Here is a 19,175-nt window from a genome sequence, read left to right as displayed (position 1 = left end):
AGGGGCGCCTGGGTGGCTCAGCCGGTTAAGCGGCCGACTTCGGCTCGGGTCATGATCTCGAGGTTTGTGAGTTCGAGCCCCGTGTCGGGCTCTGTGCTGACAGCTCGGAGCCTGGAGCCCGCTTCGGATTCTGTGTCTCCTTCTCTCTCTGTCCCTCCCCCACTTGTGCTCTCTCTCTCGCTCTCTATCAAAAATAAATAAATTTCAAGAACATTGTCTACTCAAGGTCTTAGGGGGAAAGATGATGACGGTTTGCAATCTCCTGTGTGTGGGATGTGGCTCCTACTGTGTGGGGCAATGGGATAAGGAGCACCCGCCTGCATTTATATGGAGCCCCCTCACCTGAAACGGGCTCTGAGAGTTTCTCCAGCTGCATTTCACACCTAGAGGCCCCACGCCTTCCACCGACAAGCAGGCACTGCTTGACCCAGACCCGAGACAAAGATGAACAGTGTCCCTGTGGATGTTCCTTGTGCCTCAAATGAACATTGTTTCGGAAAGCTCTCGGCCCGAGTCACCTTCACAGCAATTTGAGGCCCACAGCCCGAAATGACCAGAAGTCCTGCCCAAACAGGAAGCCTAGAGGGTCTCCCTGACTGCCCAGGCTCAGGTACAACAGTGGTGAAGGCCCCAGACCTGAAGAGTTTTCCAGTCTCTGCACCGTATCATGAGATTGTTCAAGACAGGAGCGTGGCCACATCTGAGGCAGGACCCTCCCTTCCTCACCGCCCATCTCAGACCCTCTGTCCATGGGGTCCCACATCCCAGCCTCAATCCAAGACCTCGTTTCTGCTTTTGCTCTCCCTTTGGGGCCGAGACTGGACAGAGCTACTCATTAAAATGGATCATGAATGTCCTGCACTCACTATTGACAAGCATGGCTCCAAACCCGTCACATATATCACCCCATTAGCTCCGCCCAGCACCCAGGAGGAAGATGCTATTATTATCCTTACTTTGCAGATGTGAACAATAAGACACAGAGAGGTTGAGTAACCAGCCCAAGCTCACACAGCTGGTGAATAAAGCAAGTGGTCCGTGCCCTCTGCACAGCCTCTTGCCCTGCCCTCACATCTCGGGGTCTTCGTTTTCTTCTCTATATTTAGGAGACTACCAGCAAGATAGGGTAAGGACAACAATAAAAGATAGGAATAATCACATGTGCTTTGGAAAGCCCCAAAGACACCACAGTGGTCAACAGCACTATTATTACTGTCCCTGACAAGGACAGTAGGTCAACAATGCTGGGGACCCTGAGTTATGTGTGCCCAAGAGTTCTCCGATGTAATGGCATGAGTTCCAACCTAAAGGAGTAAAAGGCTTCAGAGATGTGATTATGCTTACATTTAAGAAATACACTGATAAACCTGTTTATCTAGTGCACAGTTACAATCCGTGCTTTGCCAGATTTTCTCATCTTAAACAGACTGTGGAAACTTTAATTATATTTGGCTTTTGAGTTCCCAGAGAATTAGAGCAGCTGTGACCTCACGCAGTTATCCAGAACACCCGGTCTGTACTGGTTACCTATTATTTTCTGGGCAAGGTGTGAGGTTTTACCCCCGAGCACATGGGGGTAAACGATACAAAATTTCTTTCACCCTGGAGCTGCTATCTCCTGGTGCAACTGAATGTTGGCTAGGTCGCGGTATTTCAGTTCACTAAAATATCAACAGGAAATAGAGGCTCAATCCTATTTTCCTAAGAATCTGACATTCCCATGTTGTTTAATAGGTTTACGAGGCATGGGTTAGGCGGCATGATTTTCTCAACTGTAAAAAGATTATACTGCCTTTCTGGTTGCCGTGTGACTTGCGTGTACTAGTTCCCTCCCACGGGAGGGAGGCACAGTTGACAGAGGACTTGGTCACTCACCCTGTTTAGCAAAGGGAATGTAAGCGGAATAAAGCAGAAGCTTCAAGAAGCATGTCAAGTTTCTGCCACCTTTCGCTCACTGTCTTCCCCGTGATGACCATGACGCATCCCCAGAAGTGCCTGCCCTGTCGGTCCAGGTGGCAGACAGAGAAATGTCGAGCAATGCCACGGAACCAGCCTGCAGCCCCTGACGTGTGGCACAAGAGAGACGCTTGTTGCTACCAACCACTGAAACTTTAGGACTGTTTCTTACCGCCACAAACCTGGCTGATACACCACATTATGGCGTATAAAATCATGTCACATTCACCGGTATTAGGTTGAGGACAGCAAAAGGAATTATGCCCATTTTGTGGACGAGGGCCCCAAGACCTAAGCGTGGTTAAGTGATGGGGGAGAATCGAAGAGCGGAGAGAGGAAAATAACGGACACAAAACCAGAGGCATTATTCTAGCCCAGTGTGATTAAAAACAAGGCTGACACACCATTAGGGTAAAAATCTCTTTCACAAACTACACGTTGATTAAAAGACCAACAAACCACGCAGGTTTCCCTGGTCTCCGGGCCATTTCCTGGCATCGGGGATGATCTAGCCGAAGAGCAAGAGACAGGCAGTGCGAGAAATATGGAACCCGAGGGCGGAGCTCTCATCTGCTTGACCTGAGCGGGGGCTAGCCTCAGCTCTTCTGCACCATGGCTGAGGGGCACCACTGAAACTTTTCGGGGACAATAGCTATTCTTCTCCGGCCATGGCAAGGCTTCGTGAGCTTCCACAGTGGCCTCGCAGCAGCTACATGTCACGTAGCCCCAGGATGCCCATCACGTGCCTGAAGCCAGCACTGGGAACAGTGTGTCATTTCACCAGGAAATCGGGCCAGAAAGACACCCCGACCTTAACACCTGGTCAGGGAGGTAGTGACTCAGGACAGAGGTTCACAGGATCTGTTTGGAGTGACTAATTCAATTTTCTTGTTCCTATTGTTTTAAACCCAAACCTATTGTTCTTTGTCTTTGCTTTATTCTCTCCTTTCCCTCTTATTTTCACTTTTTAAAAAAGCTCCTTTCAACGGGAGTGAGTGAGTCACCCTAATTATTGATTTAGACACATTTCGGGCCGGCTTTACACGCGCCATCCCGGCGTACTGACATATATGGAAAGTATTCTTTAACAGCTAATCTCTTCACCAGAAAGCTCAGTTTCCAACAGCTATATTTGGGGGTCTGAGAGGGTTGGCACCCTGCATGTCGCTTTTCATTCACACTGTTGGTTTCCTACCCTTGACCCAAGCGAGGCTGACTTCTGACACGTCCCTCCCCGCTCTCTGCCCACAGATGCTATTTTCATACAGCACCCAAGGCTTTTCATATCCTGAGCGACATTCTGGCCTTTTTTTTTTTCTTTGGTGTAATATGCACCAAAAATACAACCAGCCCCATAGCATTTAGGTGCACATATACGTGTGCCTGTTTTAAAAAAAAAAAAAGTTTTGCGTTGAGTTGCAGAAACCAGACACTGATATAATGTCAGGAAAAGCCATTCCGGACGCCGGGAGAAAGCCCACACGGGCAGCCGGAGACATACCAGGAGAAGCAAAGCTTCTAACGATTGAGTTGTGAGCAAACTTTAGATTTCATCCAAACCTCTCACCGGGTACCACCTTGCTAATGGAGGTCGCTTACCAGGCATGTCAGTAACACTTTGAAATTTGTAGAGAGCTTTTTAACTTCTTTTCAAAGTGTGTTATGTTCATAATAACCCCAAGAGGGAGCATTACCAGGACAGAAGGTCAACTCCACCGACGAGAGCCTGGCAAGGTTGTGACTTGTTTTAAACAGGTCATTGGTGCGTACAGAACTAACTCCCCATTCTTTCAATGTCACGTCCTGTGAATTTTTATTCCCCTACTTTTATTTTTTTTAAGTTTTTAAAAAATGTTTATTTTTGAGAGAGAGAGAGAGAGAGAGAACAAGCAGGGGAGGGGAAGAGAGAGAGGAGGACAGAGGATCCAAATGAAGTGGGCTCCACGCTGACAGAGGCAAGCCCGATGTGGGGCTCGAATTCACGAACTGTGAGATTATGACCTGAGCCAAATTCAAACGCTCAACCAGCTGGGCCACCCAGGGGCCCCATTCCCCACTTTTAAACATTTGCAACATGCATCTGAAGCCAGGACATTCAAGTGATCTCATCTCAAATGCCCTGAATAAAGCTCTTCTAGAAATCCCCGTAGAATGCAGACTCTATGAGGGCCAGGCTGATCTATCTACACAAGCACCCAGCACAGTGTTTGTCCACAGTCCATTCTCAAAAAAACAAAAACAAAACAAAACAAAAACAAACCAAAACCAAAACCAAACCAAACAAAAAAATATTGTCAAACAATTGCAAGACAAACTAGTCTTCCTCCAACTTTTCTTGTTTTTTTTTTTTAAATTTTTTTTTTTTCAACGTTTATTTATTTTCGGGACAGAGAGAGACAGAGCATGAACAGGGGAGGGGCAGAGAGAGAGGGAGACACAGAATCGGAAACAAGCTCCAGGCTCTGAGCCATCAGCCCAGAGCCCGACGCGGGGCTCGAACTCACGGACGGCGAGATCGTGACCTGGCTGAAGTCGGACGCTTAACCGACTGCGCCACCCAGGCGCCCCCAACTTTTCTTGTTTTTAAGCAAACCCGCCACCTGACAGGCCGGCTATGAAGGAATTACTGTCCTTCCCAACTCTCATTAATGAACGCTCTGAAGCTCACAGCTATGTCAATGGCATACACACGTTGGCACACACATACATCTGGTTGAAAATCCAATTTCATCACTGCCTTGTTGACATCCCCCAATGGCTATCCACGGAGTTTAGGACGTCCGGTTTCAATCCCACTGCCCCAGACCCCCTTACTCTGACCCTACTCGGCCACTTTTACCAAGTGCTACGATTGGGCCAAGTTGCTGTAAGTCTCCTTTGCCCTGAAGATGCGGGGTTGCAACCGGGAGCAGTTTCTGAAGGCAGGAGCAGACAGCCATGGGCAGCCCCTCAAGCTGGCAGTCACTGGAGGCCCCGTGCTTCTGCCTGGCCCTCTTCCCTTAGCCCATATGCACCTCACACGCCCTTTCCCCACCTCAGAAGCAGCCCAAGCCTCTCAGAGACCGGTGTTCCACTCTGTGAGGGGAAACTCCCTACCGGGGAAAATGCTCTTTTCTCTCCAGAAAGGTCTCCAGAGTTGAGGCTTGCCCGGTCCCCGCCCCAGCAATCCTCTAAGAGAGCAAAGTGGTGAGTGGAAAGTCCTGGCAGGTCTACTGACACGCTTTGAGGGTTTCTTAAGGCTCCTGTTCTAGCCGGTGGTCACTTTTTGTAAACATCAGTCCCTAGCAGGGAACTGGGCCATCCTGCTAATCCCTGGGGGTTTCTGGTGAGGCCCTCTTCCTCCTGACTCCAGTGAACCCCCTCCTCCCTGCAACTTTCACTTCCAGCTTTTTCCTGGCACCTTACTGTCTCCCTAGCAAGCCCATCCGTTTGATGGCTGTCCAAAAAGGAACTGCCTAATTGGAGTTTAGAAGCGGCATTCCTTCAAAATAACCTTTTTTTTTTTTTAATCAAAAGGATCACAAATAATCTTTAATTAGAACACTTGGCCTTAAAAAAAGAAGAAAAGGAGCAGTGTTATAAACGCTGCCCTCTTCCTCGCCCCTAGGCCTGTGCTGAGGGCTCGGGACGTGAAAACTGTGGATAAGCGGCCTTCCCTCCAGGGTGCACAGGCCAGTGTGGGGACAGGTCAGGGGAAAAGGTGTTCATAAAAATACCGTGAAGGCTCGCGGTCAGAGGGAACACCAGGCGAGCACCGAAATCACAGGCCAGCTCCAGGCTGTCTCCCCAACCTCTCTGCCGGCCACTACCCGCCTGTCACTCTGCTATAGACCCCGGTCTTCTTGTGGCTCCTTCAACGGGCTGGGCACGACTACCCTGCTCACTCTCTTCCTGGAGCATGCTTTCTCTAGAAAGCTACGTGGTTCATTCTCTCACTTCCTACAGACCCTCCCTCATCTCACCCTTCGTGAGGACTTCCCTGACCCCCCCAAGTCCAAGCAGCAACTCTTCCCCTAAATCCCCCCACTCTCTCCTCACTCTGTATACCATCTCTACTCCATTTCTCTTCATGGAATATATGACATCTAACATAATCATTTTACTTGTTGACATGCTTATGGCCCACCGTTCCCCAATAGAATAAAGCCTCATGGGGCAAATTTTCACTGCTTCACTGTGAATCTCCAGAAATTGACACAGAGGAGAGGTCACCAACTCCCTGTGAGTGCCCAATAAATGTTCATTGAATAAGCGGATGGATGGATGGATGGATGGATGGATGATGGATGGATGATGGATGGATGGATGGGTGGATGATGGATAGATGGATGATGGATAGATGGATGGATAGATGGATGGGTGGATGGATGATGGATGGATGGATGATGGGTGGATGGATGGATAATGGATGGATGGATGATGGATAGATGGATGGATGATGGATGGATGGATAGATGGATGGATGGATGGACTTGGTGGGGAGTTGGGGGATGTATCCAGAAAAGGGTACTAAATCTTAAAGGACCTTTTGGGTTAATACAAAGCATTTAGAAAAGAGAATGCCTAGCCCATGCGTGATCTTGGGTAAATCATATTACCACTTTCTCCTCTGTAACATGAAGCTAATGCATAATATTGGCAAGTCTATGATGAGCAATGAAACTAAAACAGTTCAGACTAACTAAAATGAGCTAAGGATGGCACAGGCTAATGCAACATGGGAAGAGACAAGAGGAACCATGCCTTTCTCCACAACCACCAAATCAAGTTCTAACCACAGCAGACAGAGACTGAAGAAGCCAGGCACAATGAGGGTGAGAGCTAGGTGGGTCGGCTGAACTTGATCCTGTGGTTCAACAAGGGGTACTTTGGTCCTAGGCCAAAAGCAAAGCCCCCAGCACGCTATAGAACTATATTCTAAATTGTTAATTCAAAAAGCAAATCACTTTTCATATGCTACTTGCCTTTATGCAAATAATTGCATCTCCCTGAGCCTTTGTTCCGCCATAAAATGAAGCCCACATCTTCTCCTACTAAGCGACGTGTAAAAGTTTCTAGAACAGTGTCTGCCACTTTGAAAGTGCACAGTAAAAGTTTTCTGGATGGAAATACAGTATTTGCACGCAGTTTACATTAAAGTAGGGAGAGCCATGGGACTCCTTTCTGGAAAAAGGCAAAGAACTCCAACCGAGTGTATTTTCTGGGGCTTAAGTGGAGTCATGGCAGGGGAAAAAATTGTATTTTCTTAAAAAAATAAGACTGTGGCCTGGAAGCAGTGTGAACTATGTGGTGTGGGAAAGTGTAGGACTTTGAGAGCCAGGCAGATTTGAGCCAAAATCCTGGTGCCCCATTTTCAATCCTGTGTCTTAAAGCGAGTTTTTAAAACTCTTTTGTTGGGGCGCCTGGGTGGCTCAGTTGGTTAAGAGTCCAGCTTCAGCTCAGGTCATGACCTCACGGTTTACGGTTTATGGGTTTGAGCCCCGCTTCAGGCTCTGTGCTGAGAGTCTGGAGCCTGCTTCAGATCCCGTGTCTCCCTCTCTCTCTGCCCCCTCCCACTTGTGCTCTGTCTCTCTGTCTCTCAAAAATGAATAAACGTTAAAGGAAAAAAAAACCCTCTCTTGACTTGATTGTCTTTATTTTCAAAAGAGAAATAGGGGCACCTCCGTGGCTCAGTTGGTTAAGCGTCTGACTCTTGATTTTGGCTCAGGTCACGATCTCTGAAGTTTATGAGTTCAAGCCCCACGGAAACAGCACAGAGCCTGCTTTGCCTAGGATTCTCTCTCTCCCTCTCTCTCTCTCTCTCTCTCTCTGCCCCCCTCCCCAAATAAACACATAAACTTAAAAAGAGAGAGAGAGAAATAAATATATCTACCTTGCAAGGTTGTCTATAAGGTGAAAAATGTATATAAACAGATGAACAAAATAGAATTAATAGGTGCAAAATGCATGCTGAAAAGCATAATTAATTTCTACTAATATAAATGAAAATTTGAGTGTACTTTGAACAATGAGGGGCCATGTCGGTCCTGGGTAACCTGTAAATCACTAGGCAGAAAAAATAATTCCTGTTGCATAGACCATGAAATATCAAACATACCATAGCTATTTTTGTTTATATGAGCTACTCAAAGTATTTCCTGAGGTTGAGGCTGAACAGATAAATTTATACAAGCCACAACCTTACTAGCAGGTTACCCAGTGAACAGTGTAAAAGGGAACCAGGGGGTGGAGTCTTGACACAGTGTTTCAAAGGAGGAAAAAATAAGAGATGTGTACATAGCACTCCATTCATCGGGCACGCGCTTACACAACCCTCTCCCTCTCCCAGAGGCAGCCTTGAGCCCGGGAATTCAGAGCCAGGCTTCCCTCATCGACCCAGACCCAGGATTCGCTTTACACTTCATCCAGTGAAACCCACTCTTTCAAGAGGCACTGGAGTCCAGGGGGGAAACTCAGTTCTCCAGAGACTCCCCAGGCAGTGCTCCCTCCACATCCCACTAGGTCTCCCTGCTCCTTGGAAGCGTAGGAAGCAAAACTGAGCAAGGATTCCTAGCTCCCTTCCTAGCTCCTAGCTCTTTCTCTGCCCTCACCTCCAGGCTCCCGACGCTGCTTTCCTTCAACGAGGGGACCAGAAAACCATGTTTCCTGGGCAGAGGCAGCTGCCACAGTGTCTCTTCGGGGTTTCTCTTTCTCCTTCTCTTCTCTTTCTCTTTCATAACCTTTTCCTACGTCCCCCAACCAGTTAGTAAATAAAACTGAATATTTTCCTAGTCCTTTATTTTTTTTCAAACCCATATTAGGCTCTTCTTCCATTTATTTTTATTTTTAAAGTAGTATGCTCAAATGATTTGAGTGTTTTCAAATATGTCCAGAGTAAGATTTGACAGGGTTCTGTGTTTCCAAAGCAAAAGAGTTAGACATGTCTCCCTAAAAAAAATGTGATCTGGTTGCTTCCTGCCAGGGAACCTCGGAATTGCCTATCTCAGTGGTGGTCCCTGGTCCTTGAAACACAAAAGGCCCCCTAGCCCCGTGGGAGCCCCTCAGCGGTCAGTTCCTTAGTGAGCTACACAAAAACCAGGGTTCAAGTTGAGGGGGAGCCTTGCTCAGAGAGCACCTGGCAAGGCTCTGGCCTTGGTAACACCTCCCTGAAGTTGAAGGGGCTCCCCATCTTGCACATGCACACACACACACACACACACACACAGGAGTCCGGGCCTCTCGGATTTACGAGGACCAGCCAGCCCCAGGAAGCACCCTGGGGAACTTCAGGACCAGGGTGCCCCGGTGTTGACCATGTTCACCACTCCCCAGTGGCTCCCACAGTCTGCAAACTGAAGGGCCTCAGGATCCTAAAACTCAAGGTCACTTCTCCGTTGTGGAAACCCCCCGTCCACAGTCAGGCCCCTGGTTCCTATCATGAAATACTGCCAAGTGAGAATCCCCTGGATGATCAGGGCGGGTGCTCAGATAGGAGCAGAGCGACCGATTTCTTATACGTCGTGAGATCCAGGAGGACATGCGAAACTTTCAACCTGGCAAAAGCCAGAGGTGTGATACATCAACTGTAAACTTAAAGGGCAAAGAAATAGAGAAGGAGAGAGAGAATAAGGCTGGTCCCCAAAGCCCCGTACCTCCATGTTCTACAATCCATATTTAGCCCACAAAGGTGCACACTATTTCAGTTCCTTGGGTAGACCTCCCCTGGTTCCATGCTCTACAACAGGGAATTTTCACTCTCCTTCCCGACACCGCTTCAAGAGTGCCTAGCCGTGACCTTCACTACAACCCCAGTCACGAGAGCAGCTGCTGGGATGGCCGCCTCCAGCAGGGCATCGGTCACCTGCCGTGCATGCTCAAGCATTGAGTGAGCCCTCGCTGGGCATCAGTGCAGGTGGATCCCACACAAACCAGCCCCCCACCACCAAACCGGAGGATCAGAGTTGTGAGAAGTAAAGGAACAGCCGGAGGAAACCGACGCACGGGGCAGGGAAGCCTCTTGCCTCCCCCCGGCCTGCACGGAGGCCCTACGGAGGACTGAAGCTTCAAGAACACAGCCAGCAAGCCGCTCGGCGCTTTTCACTCTGATGGGGGCCCCCACCTCCACCCTAGCCACTCACAGCGGGGGAAGAAAGACTTAATTTACTTAGAAACAGAGTTCCTGGTGCCCAGAGAAGGGAAGCAACATGCCCAAGCTGACTCAACAAGTCAGAAGCAGACCCAAGATAAGAAGCGAGACCTTCTCACGCTCTGGTTACCGCTTTCACTTCCCCATGCTCCCTGGCCAGGCCCCGGTTCCCTCTCATATGGCTAAAATGATGAGTAAGATTTAAAAACTCCCTTCTACCTTCCTCCAACGGCCAATGATGAAACTTGCCTAGAAGCCACACTAGTCCAAAAATTCCCAGTTTATTTTTAGTCCTATGGAATTTTTTTAAAAACTTACTTCGTCCCATCGAAACGCTGGAACCTATTCTTCAAAATTTTTGTTGTTATTGCTGCTGCTGTTGTTTTGTGTTTGTGCCAAGAATGGTCATTTATTTCCTATTACAGTTGACCCTTGAAAAACATGGTCCACTGACCCACAGATTTTTTCAATAAATGCAGGACAGTAGCGTAATTCTATTTTCTCTTCCTTATGATTTTTCTTAACATTTTCCTTTCTCTAGCTTACTATATTGTAGGAATACAGTATATAACACACGTCACATACAAAATACGCATTAAGGCTTTTGATGAGCACCAGATGAGCCGTGTCACCAAACCATCTAGTATCAGAGGCAGGACATTTGAGGGGCGCCTGGGTGGCTCAGTCAGTTAAGTGTCCGACTTGATTTTGGCTCGGGTCATGATCTCACGGTTCACGAGATCGAGCCCCACATTGGGCTCTGCAGGGACAGTGAAGAGCCTGCTTGGGATTCTCTTTCATCCTGTCTTCTGTCCCTCCCCGTCCCTCGCTCGTTCTCTCTCTCTCTCTCTCCAGGGAAGCTACGTGTTCTTTCGGGTTTATGAATAAGAGGTCCACAAACCCTTCTTTGATATTCTTTCCTTAGATGTACTTCTAAATTCAGAACCTTTCAGATTTTAGAACAATAGTACAGTGCATGTACTATGTTATGTATACCCTGGCAGGCTCCCGGACACTCATCCTTCTGATGAAAAACTTATTCACCTAGAGTGGTATAAATGAAACCCATGAAGAGTCTCATGTACAATCAGGCCAGCTTTTGACTTCAAATGAGTTATGAAAAACAACACTTTAACTTTTCAGAGCATTTTGGATTTTGGACTTGCAAATAAGGGAATGTCAATCTTGCAACCTTATTCATTACATCTGAAGGTACCCAAGGGCCCAGATTTGAAACCTCAACACTTCAGAAAGAAAACACACCTATGCACACTTACAAGATAAGGAAAAGACTAAGGGTGGGGAGACAGATTATAGATTAAGTACAACACTTGTAACACTCTAGCAAACAATACAGCCAGGTTTGATTCAAGTATAATATGAAGACTCACAGCTAGAAACATAAGCTCAGAGGAGTGGATCTGGGGGCTTTGTCGAGGGGCAATTCAGGAATGTGTCCGTCAGAGAAAAGAGAAGCCCCGTGTCACTTTCTACCCCACACAACAAATAAAGAGGAGCCTAAAAGAAGGAGCGAAAAATTTTTCAAATTTTCTTCAAAGACCAGGCAAAAAAAGGAGGCTGACACGTGGCTAATTAATTTCTTCTTTCCAATATTCCTGAGACACAAATATCATTAACTTCAGTTCGTAAATTACAAAATTTAGCAAGTCTAAGGAATCTGCCTAGAGGAAGAGCCAGGATTTCAACCCAGGTTTGTTTGTTTCCAGGTGCACACTCGCCCTGTAGCCCCAGGGATATTGGCACAGAACTTCCATGTGTACATTTCACCCCTAGACATCTCAGAGAGTTACGGTCTGCTTGTAGCTTTCACAAGGCTGAATTCTGGTCCCAGCCTTGGAAAAGTCTCTGATATGGGTTCCCTATCTATCTATCTATCTATCTATCTATCTATCTATGTCTTTCTCTTGACCTCAGTGTTTGTAAAATAGAGGAAGTAGACCAAAGGTGTCATTCTTGTTTTGACGACATGTGAATCTGTCATTCTGCAAGCTCAGTCCACGGTTTTCTTGTGCTCCCATGACCTCCAGCTGTCTCAGGGAGAAGTCTGAAAAATAAGTTATACACAACCTGCCTCAATTGGGTGGGCTCCACAGCTCAGCAAGGCCATATGCTGCACACACCAGAGGCTCAGCTCATTACTGCTGGATGGCATTCTCTGATGAAGTGGGCTAAGCAAAGGACACCCTCCAAGGACGTCAGTCCAATGCCGAGATGCCGGTCACAGGGAAGCACTGAAAACACAGCTATATTTTCTTTCCTTTTTTTTTTTTTTTTTTTTTGTCCGTTTCAAGGTGTGGAGGGAGGCCCATCTAGCTCTTTGAGATGAGGATTTTCCCCAAGACACATCTTTTTAATTCCACACTCCTCACATATGCACGGTTCTCATTTCTCCTACGGGTGGTGGAGAGAGCCCAGGCTTTGCAGGCACACAGATGTGGCTTTAGGCGCCAACCCCGCAACCTTCCTGAATGAAATGGCATTCTGCAAGTTCCTTAGCACCTCTCCATTTCAATTTCTCCACCCAGAATGCGGCTATCTGTTTCCAAAGCTCATCAAAAGGTGACTAAAAGTGACAATAAGTGCTCATGATTCCTGCTGACAATATTTACATGGTTCAGAAGCTGCCACGGCCCACGTGTTACCAAAGGGACCACAAGACTCAGAAGATGAGAATTTAGGCTGCTAGGGAGTGGGCAGCGTGGGTGGAAGACCCCGGGTCTTCTCTGACTCCCTGTTAGTTCGCCCCCTGGCCCCAGCATGCTGCCACCCTATTCTAGGCTACTGGGACCCAGCCCCATGGTTGCCCCTGGAAGGGCCTATGTTTGGTCAGTGGGAAGGACAGAACTTGATGGAGTGTTGACGAAGTTGTGTGTTTCCCTCTGTTCCTCACCATCCTAAAATGATTGTGCATTTTCATTTATTCTAAGGCCTGGGAATCATCGAACCAAATTATTTTTTGAAAAACGTTAACTTAAGACAACGGCAGTAACCAAGGCATCTGTGAAGCCAAGCCCTCCATACCCATGTCAGCAGAGACCCTGGAATGTAGGAGGAAGCTGGTGACTCTGCTCCCCACCTCTTGCTGAGTATTTGCAACCCTTTTGTCTCTCCCTGTCATCACTGGCTTTGACTTATTTCCCTGATGCTCGATCAGAAGGTGGTTCCCTTTCTGTGAGGGAGAGCAAGGTTTCTTTGCTCCTTGAGAGGATTATTTGAAAACACACCAGCTCTGCCTCGGCAGCCTTGCTGACTAAGGCTGCCAGCCTTGCTTCCTTCCCCATCACTCAGGAAAAGGAGCCCAGGGGCTTATTATGATCATTAAGCTAGATGTGGAAGGGTCCTTTTAAGTCATCAAATCCAGCCTTCCCGTGTCACCAGGAGAGAAACCGACCCGGGCAGCGAGGAGCAGAGGTGAGAGCCACGCCCGGGTCATCAGCTGTCTACACCACGTGCTTCCCTATCCCAAGCCTCTCAACCTGCAACATGTCAGGTGTATTTCAGATGCGCCGCAAACAATACCATGTGGACAGAAATGGACCGCCTTGCAGCAAGAGTCAAAACAATTATATTTCCCTCTTTCTCCGGCACACGAATGCCAAGCTGCGTTTAGCAATGTGTCTCCTGCTCTGCTTCCCCACGGAGTGAGAGCCAGCTGCGGGCAGGGATGATGCCACACTGATCACTACGTGCCATCTCTGGCAGCAGAGGGCAACGGCCTGCCCTGTACGTATCTGTTAAATAAGTGAATGAGTGATCTCATCTTTACGCTTGATCCATCATAAAACTGCAATTAAATGCTTTGGGGGCACACCATTTCCCCGGTTTCATTTTAGAGATCTAATTATCTACACCATACAGAGTTTTTATTGGAGAGTGAAGTCATTAAATAAGCAGACACCAGACTCTGGCCCTGAGATAATTGCCCATAGGAGCACATCTGTCCGCAGCGCTAAGCTGGACCAGGTAAACACATTGCTGGGGAACACGGCACCATTTTCACACCTGATTCGCTGGGACAACGGGTTCTCAGACCAGGGAAATCGGGCTTCTGAATTCCTGAGAAAGGCTAGCGGTGAGTAATTCCACAATTGCTTCTCAATACTTTCCTACTCCTAGAGGTGGGTTCTAATGACAGTTATGAAATCAGTCCCATTTATTTCAGTGACAAACCGGTAATCCGTTCATGTGCAGAGGACGCTCCTTTCAGCATCATCGAACACTTCCTCTTAACTTGGACATGTCAGATTCCTCTTCCATTCATCACCTCCCAGAATGAAGCCTCGGCCAGCTGCGGAGAGCTCCATTAATGCTACGCTGAGAGCAAAACTCTAATAAAGTCTCTAAATATTTACTATGAGTCTAAGTTACCGACCAGGTCCTCCCTGTTAAAATCTGCCCTTGTTCTCCAAACACAATTACTTTAGGTCACTGACACACCAGCCAACGAAATGACAAGACTGTATACCAACGCACAAACAGCGAGCAAGCAGGACCCAGTTTTAAATTCCGGCTGATGGGCTCTGTGTTGTTACCTTGCCCCTCCCGGTTTCCTTAACTGTGAAAAGGGGCCGATAATACTAATGTCACAGAATTCTGGGGAGGATTTGAGAAAATGTATATGTGGTAACTTTAAAAAAAAAAAAAAAAAAAAAAAAAGGAAGCTACACATGCCCAGAATAAAAAGCATGAAGCATTCATTTGCAAGTATCCTTTGACAAAGGAGCCAAGAAACACAAGAGGGAAAAATGGTCTCTTCAATAAAAGGTGCTGGGAAAACTGGACCCCTTTCTTACACCATACACACATATAAGCGCAAAATGGATTAAAACCTTGAAAGTAAAACCTGAATCCATAAAACTCCTAGAAAATACAGGCCATAAGCTCTCTGACACTGGTCGTGGCAATGAATTTTTGGATTTGACACCAAAATCAAAGGCAACAAAGAAAAAATCAACACGTGGGACTTCATCAAATCAAAGTACTCTCACAGATAGTAGCTTATCCTTGAAACTCAGAGTGTTCTTTGCCATTTCAAATAGGTTCCCCCTTGAGAAAACAAAAGTGTTGGGGATTTGCATAGAGTCCCCGTGTGGTAAAGGATCATTTCTCTGGTGAGAGATAACTCAACGATTAACCAGCAGTTGAGGGTCCCGAGCATGGGCAATTTGCAACCTTCCCAGATAATGAGTGGATCTCCAAAGGCCAGAATTAGTCCAAAGAGCTCCCCACCTCTGCTAAGAGGACCCAGAGGCCTAGTACTGGAGAACTCTTTCCTAATCAATCAGACTAAATACTGGCAAGTGCACTACGAGGTGGGCACCATGCCAGACCCCATAAAGACATTAAGATCGTTTACATCTCAGAAGGCAAGTAGCGTTATTGCCATTTTACAGATACAAGAACTGAGGCTCTGTGTGGTTATCTAGTCCAGGATCCTACAGCTACAGAGTTTGGAGTCATAGCTGACTCCAAAATCCACTTCTTTCCAATCACCACGCTGCCCTGTGAGGGAATTCACGCAGCCTCTGAGAAAGGATTTTAACCAGGATGAAATAGGAGCCAAGCACACGATGCCCGATTCAGCCTTAACCGTGACCTAGTCAAATTGTCATCTCCGGGCCCTGCATCACCGTGACTTTGTCACACCACCTCTCTGACTGTATCCTAAGGATCTCTTTCCATGTCTGACTACATTCTTTGAAAAAAGGAATAATGCACATGTTTTTTGAAATCCCCAGTTCCCACAATTATATTTGGTGCCGAGTAGATGCTCAATGAATGTCAAGTAGGTGAACTAAGTGAATGCAACGTCAAGGGCAGACAAGATGGCTTTAAGGAATGCCTCTAACCCTGACATTTCACGGCTTAATTCTTTCTAGATCAGTTCTAATCTCTGGGCAGTAGTTCGGGGTCTCCAACACTGAGATTTCCCAACGGGATGAGGACATTCAGGTGCTTCAGGCTATCGGCTGTTCAAAGCACCCCCTATAGGCTACTCCACGCCATCCTTCAAGAGCAAGCTAACATAGATAGACACGTAAACCCCATTTTAAAGACTTGAAACTGAGGCCCATAGGAGTGACGGACGTCCCCAGGGCCAACATTCGACAATGAGGCTGCTGATTCCCTAGTCTTCTCATGTTACCATTTGCTTCTTCAGAGTATTATTAATAAGCCTGGAGCATAAGCAAAGTGAAGGGAGAAAGGGGAGGGGGTGAGAAAGGAAGGGAAAATAAAAGGGAAGAGAGGAAGAGACAGGGCAGCTTCTCTGGAGAGTGTCACTGACAACTGGCAGTCGGTGACCCTATGGCCCTGGAGAACTCTGAACTCCTCACCCAGGGCTGGCTGGGGTGGGGAGCGTGGGTTTACTTGGCTCTCCGTGCCCCTGACTTACCCAGTTGCAACTAGGCTCTGAGAGCAAAAGCAAACCGAATGCTTCTTGGTCTGAGTCAAAAACAGGAAGTCACAAGTGGCTTCTCTCCCCTCTCAACTTGGGTCTCCAACAGTTGGGGTCAAGGGTGCACCAAAGGACCTGACAGGGAGCTCCCTGGCAGCTCGCCTCTGTGGGAGTCCGCAGCACCTCTAGAACGTGGGGGTTGGGTTGCTCTGCTGCCCCAGGGAGTTGGCGGTTGGGGAGCAGGACCAGGAAGCCCACAGGGTGGGAAGGCAGGGAGATGGGCTTCACGATGCCAGCTCCATCCCTGAGTGCTAAAACCAGTGTGACCTGAGGGCAATAGCTCACTGGAGCTCAGTTTCGTCATCTGCAAAGTGGGGACAGCCCCTACGGCACGGGGCTGTCGTGAACAGCAGCAGTGAGCCCCTTACCATACACGGAGTCCAGTATTAGCACCGAGGCAGTCTGCCACCCCCTGTGTGCTGCCCGCTTCCCAGAGACGCAGATGGGAGGGGGTGTGGACGGGTGGGTCCTCACCTCTCTCCCCTCACAGGAGCCCAGGGCCAGAAGGAGGTGAAGTTCTGCCAGCCCCCAGCCTGGGCCCAGTGCCCATGTTTATGACTGTTTATTTCAGACCAAGTAGAAAGGAGAAATTAGAGCCATAAAAGACAGGACAACAGACCAATAAAAACCAGCTCCCAGAAGAGTCAGAAGGAGGAAGAGAGGCAAAACTGTCACCATAGCAACACAAGACAGTCAGAAGCACGCAGGGAAAACAGCCCCTGTTCTGCCTCCTCTCTTCACAGCAAAGCCAGCCTGGGACCCCATTCGGAGCTCAAGGGAAAGCCAAGGACCCACCCTAAGGCCTGAGCCCCCAGGCCCAGATGCCCAGCCTGACCCGGCTGGCTGCCACCCTCCTCCTGCTCGCCCTCGTGCAGCACGGGGTCCCAGCCCTTCACAGTCCCAGCCCAGCTTGCTGTGCCCTGGGGACTCAATGATATGCAGATGGCACAGGCCCTATCCAGAGGGATGGTGATGGGGAAAGACCGGAGGAAAAGTTTCCAACAGAGTAAGGCAGGAGGCCCACAGAGCTGTGGGGGCTACAAAGGCCCCAAACACTTGCCCCATTACTCTGCCCCAAGTCCTTGGGGAGCAAGCAGGGAAGCCAGCACATGGGTGAAGAGGCCAAGCCCAGAACAGTGGCCTGTCAGCTGCTGGGGGAATTTGGAGGATCTGGGGGTGGGGTCAGCAAATACCTCTAGAGGTCTTAAATGACAAAGGTCTTGGTTCTGGTCTCTGGGGACACTGGCCAGCAAGTCAGAACAGCTTGGAGAAGGACCTAGGAACCCACTGGCCCATTTTGACAGAGGCTTCTTGGTCCTTCAGCTGGCAGGCAAGACAGGTGTCTCCACCGAACAGCATGGCTGGCCTGGGACCAGCCTTTTGGGAAGTGGGTCAAATTGTTCTCAAAGCTCAGGATCTGTAAAGTCCCTCTTGCCAGCCTGGGATTCTGAGGAGAAGGAAGTGATCTAGAGAGGAGGCCTGGGTCCTAGGCACAGCAGTGTGCTGGCTGGCTAAGAACATCTGGGGCAGGTGGCAGCAGAAAGGTCCAGGTATGCAGGCACTGGGGAAGCGGTCATCCTTGCCTCTCAGGCTGTAGAGAAAGATGGGGAGCCCGGGCCTCTGGTGGTGGGAAGAGGGAAGCAGAAGGATGGGGTCTCCTGGAAGAATGGCTCTGGAGCCGATGATACCTGGCTGGGGGCCGGGGATTGAGCGGTTGAGGGGTGAGGGGGGTGATCTAGAACACAAGCAGGAGGCAGTCCCGGAGAGCAGGGCAACGGGCGCACAGACGGACATCTGGACGGCGATCGCAGGAGAAGGGCTGAAGGACTGGGTTCTCGGCTCTCCCTCCCTCCCTCCCGTGAAGGCTGCAGGGGCATCGGGGGCAGGGTTCTCCCGGCGCCTCCCGAACCCCCTTCCCCGCCGACCCCCACCCGTGCTCCCCGCCGCGTCCCCGCCGCGTCCCCGCCGCGCTCACCGGGCTCGCCGCCGCCCTGCTTGGCCGCGCGTCCGCCGCTGCCCCAGCCGCCGCCGCTGTGGACGCCTCTCCCGCGGCCGCCGCAGCCTGCGAGACGGCCCCGGAGCCCCGCCCCGGCCCGCCCCGCCCCGGCCCGCCCCCAGCCCGGCCCGCCGCGGCCGCCCCGCCCCGCCCCGGCCCCCGGGACTCCCTACCCCCGCCGGCACCCGCCTCGCCCCACGCTAGAGCGGCCACCCCTTCCACGTCCTGGGGCCGGTGCCGGCCATCTCCACACAAGGTAGCCCCTGCCCTTCTTTCGGCCTTGGCCGTTTGGCTTTGCCCCCCAGGAGGAAGCCCGGACCAGCCCTTATTGCTTCTACACACTGAATTCCTCCATACCCATTATTCCTTCCAAGAAAACCAAAAAAGAAAAAAAAAAAAAAAAAAAAAAAAAAGGCCCTGCAATCAATCCCTAGATAGATGGGCACGCCCACCCTCAATTTAGTGCCCACGCCCCCCCCACCAGACCACCCTAACCTCTACCCACACTCTCAAATTACTTTGGGTTCTGAACCAGCCTTCCTCCCTGTCCCTCCTTACTCATACTGTGAACAGATTCCCAGCCCTGGGGGCTGCGGTTATCTGATGGGTCCACCAAAAAA

The 19,175-nt window shown here is 49.3% G+C and overlaps 1 protein-coding gene across 3 annotated transcripts in view; it reads right to left on the bottom strand.

The window, feature by feature from the left end:
• Window positions 1–18,592, bottom strand: part of CYRIA (CYFIP related Rac1 interactor A) — a 108,159-nt gene extending 89,567 nt beyond the window's left edge. For 2 of the 3 annotated variants that reach the window (XM_030311614.1, XM_030311612.1), the window contains exon 1: window positions 18,535–18,584. The gene's annotated coding sequence lies outside the window, so the exon portion shown is untranslated. Of the gene's footprint in view, window positions 1–18,534 lie in introns of all 3 variants that reach the window. The other variant, XM_030311613.2, reaches the window with a different exon arrangement.
• Window positions 18,593–19,175: the final 583 nt, after the last annotated feature.

Source organism: Lynx canadensis, chromosome A3 (assembly GCF_007474595.2).
Source record: "Lynx canadensis isolate LIC74 chromosome A3, mLynCan4.pri.v2, whole genome shotgun sequence".
Classification (NCBI taxonomy): domain Eukaryota; kingdom Metazoa; phylum Chordata; class Mammalia; order Carnivora; family Felidae; genus Lynx; species Lynx canadensis.
This window is presented reverse-complemented; position numbering and strand designations above follow the sequence as displayed.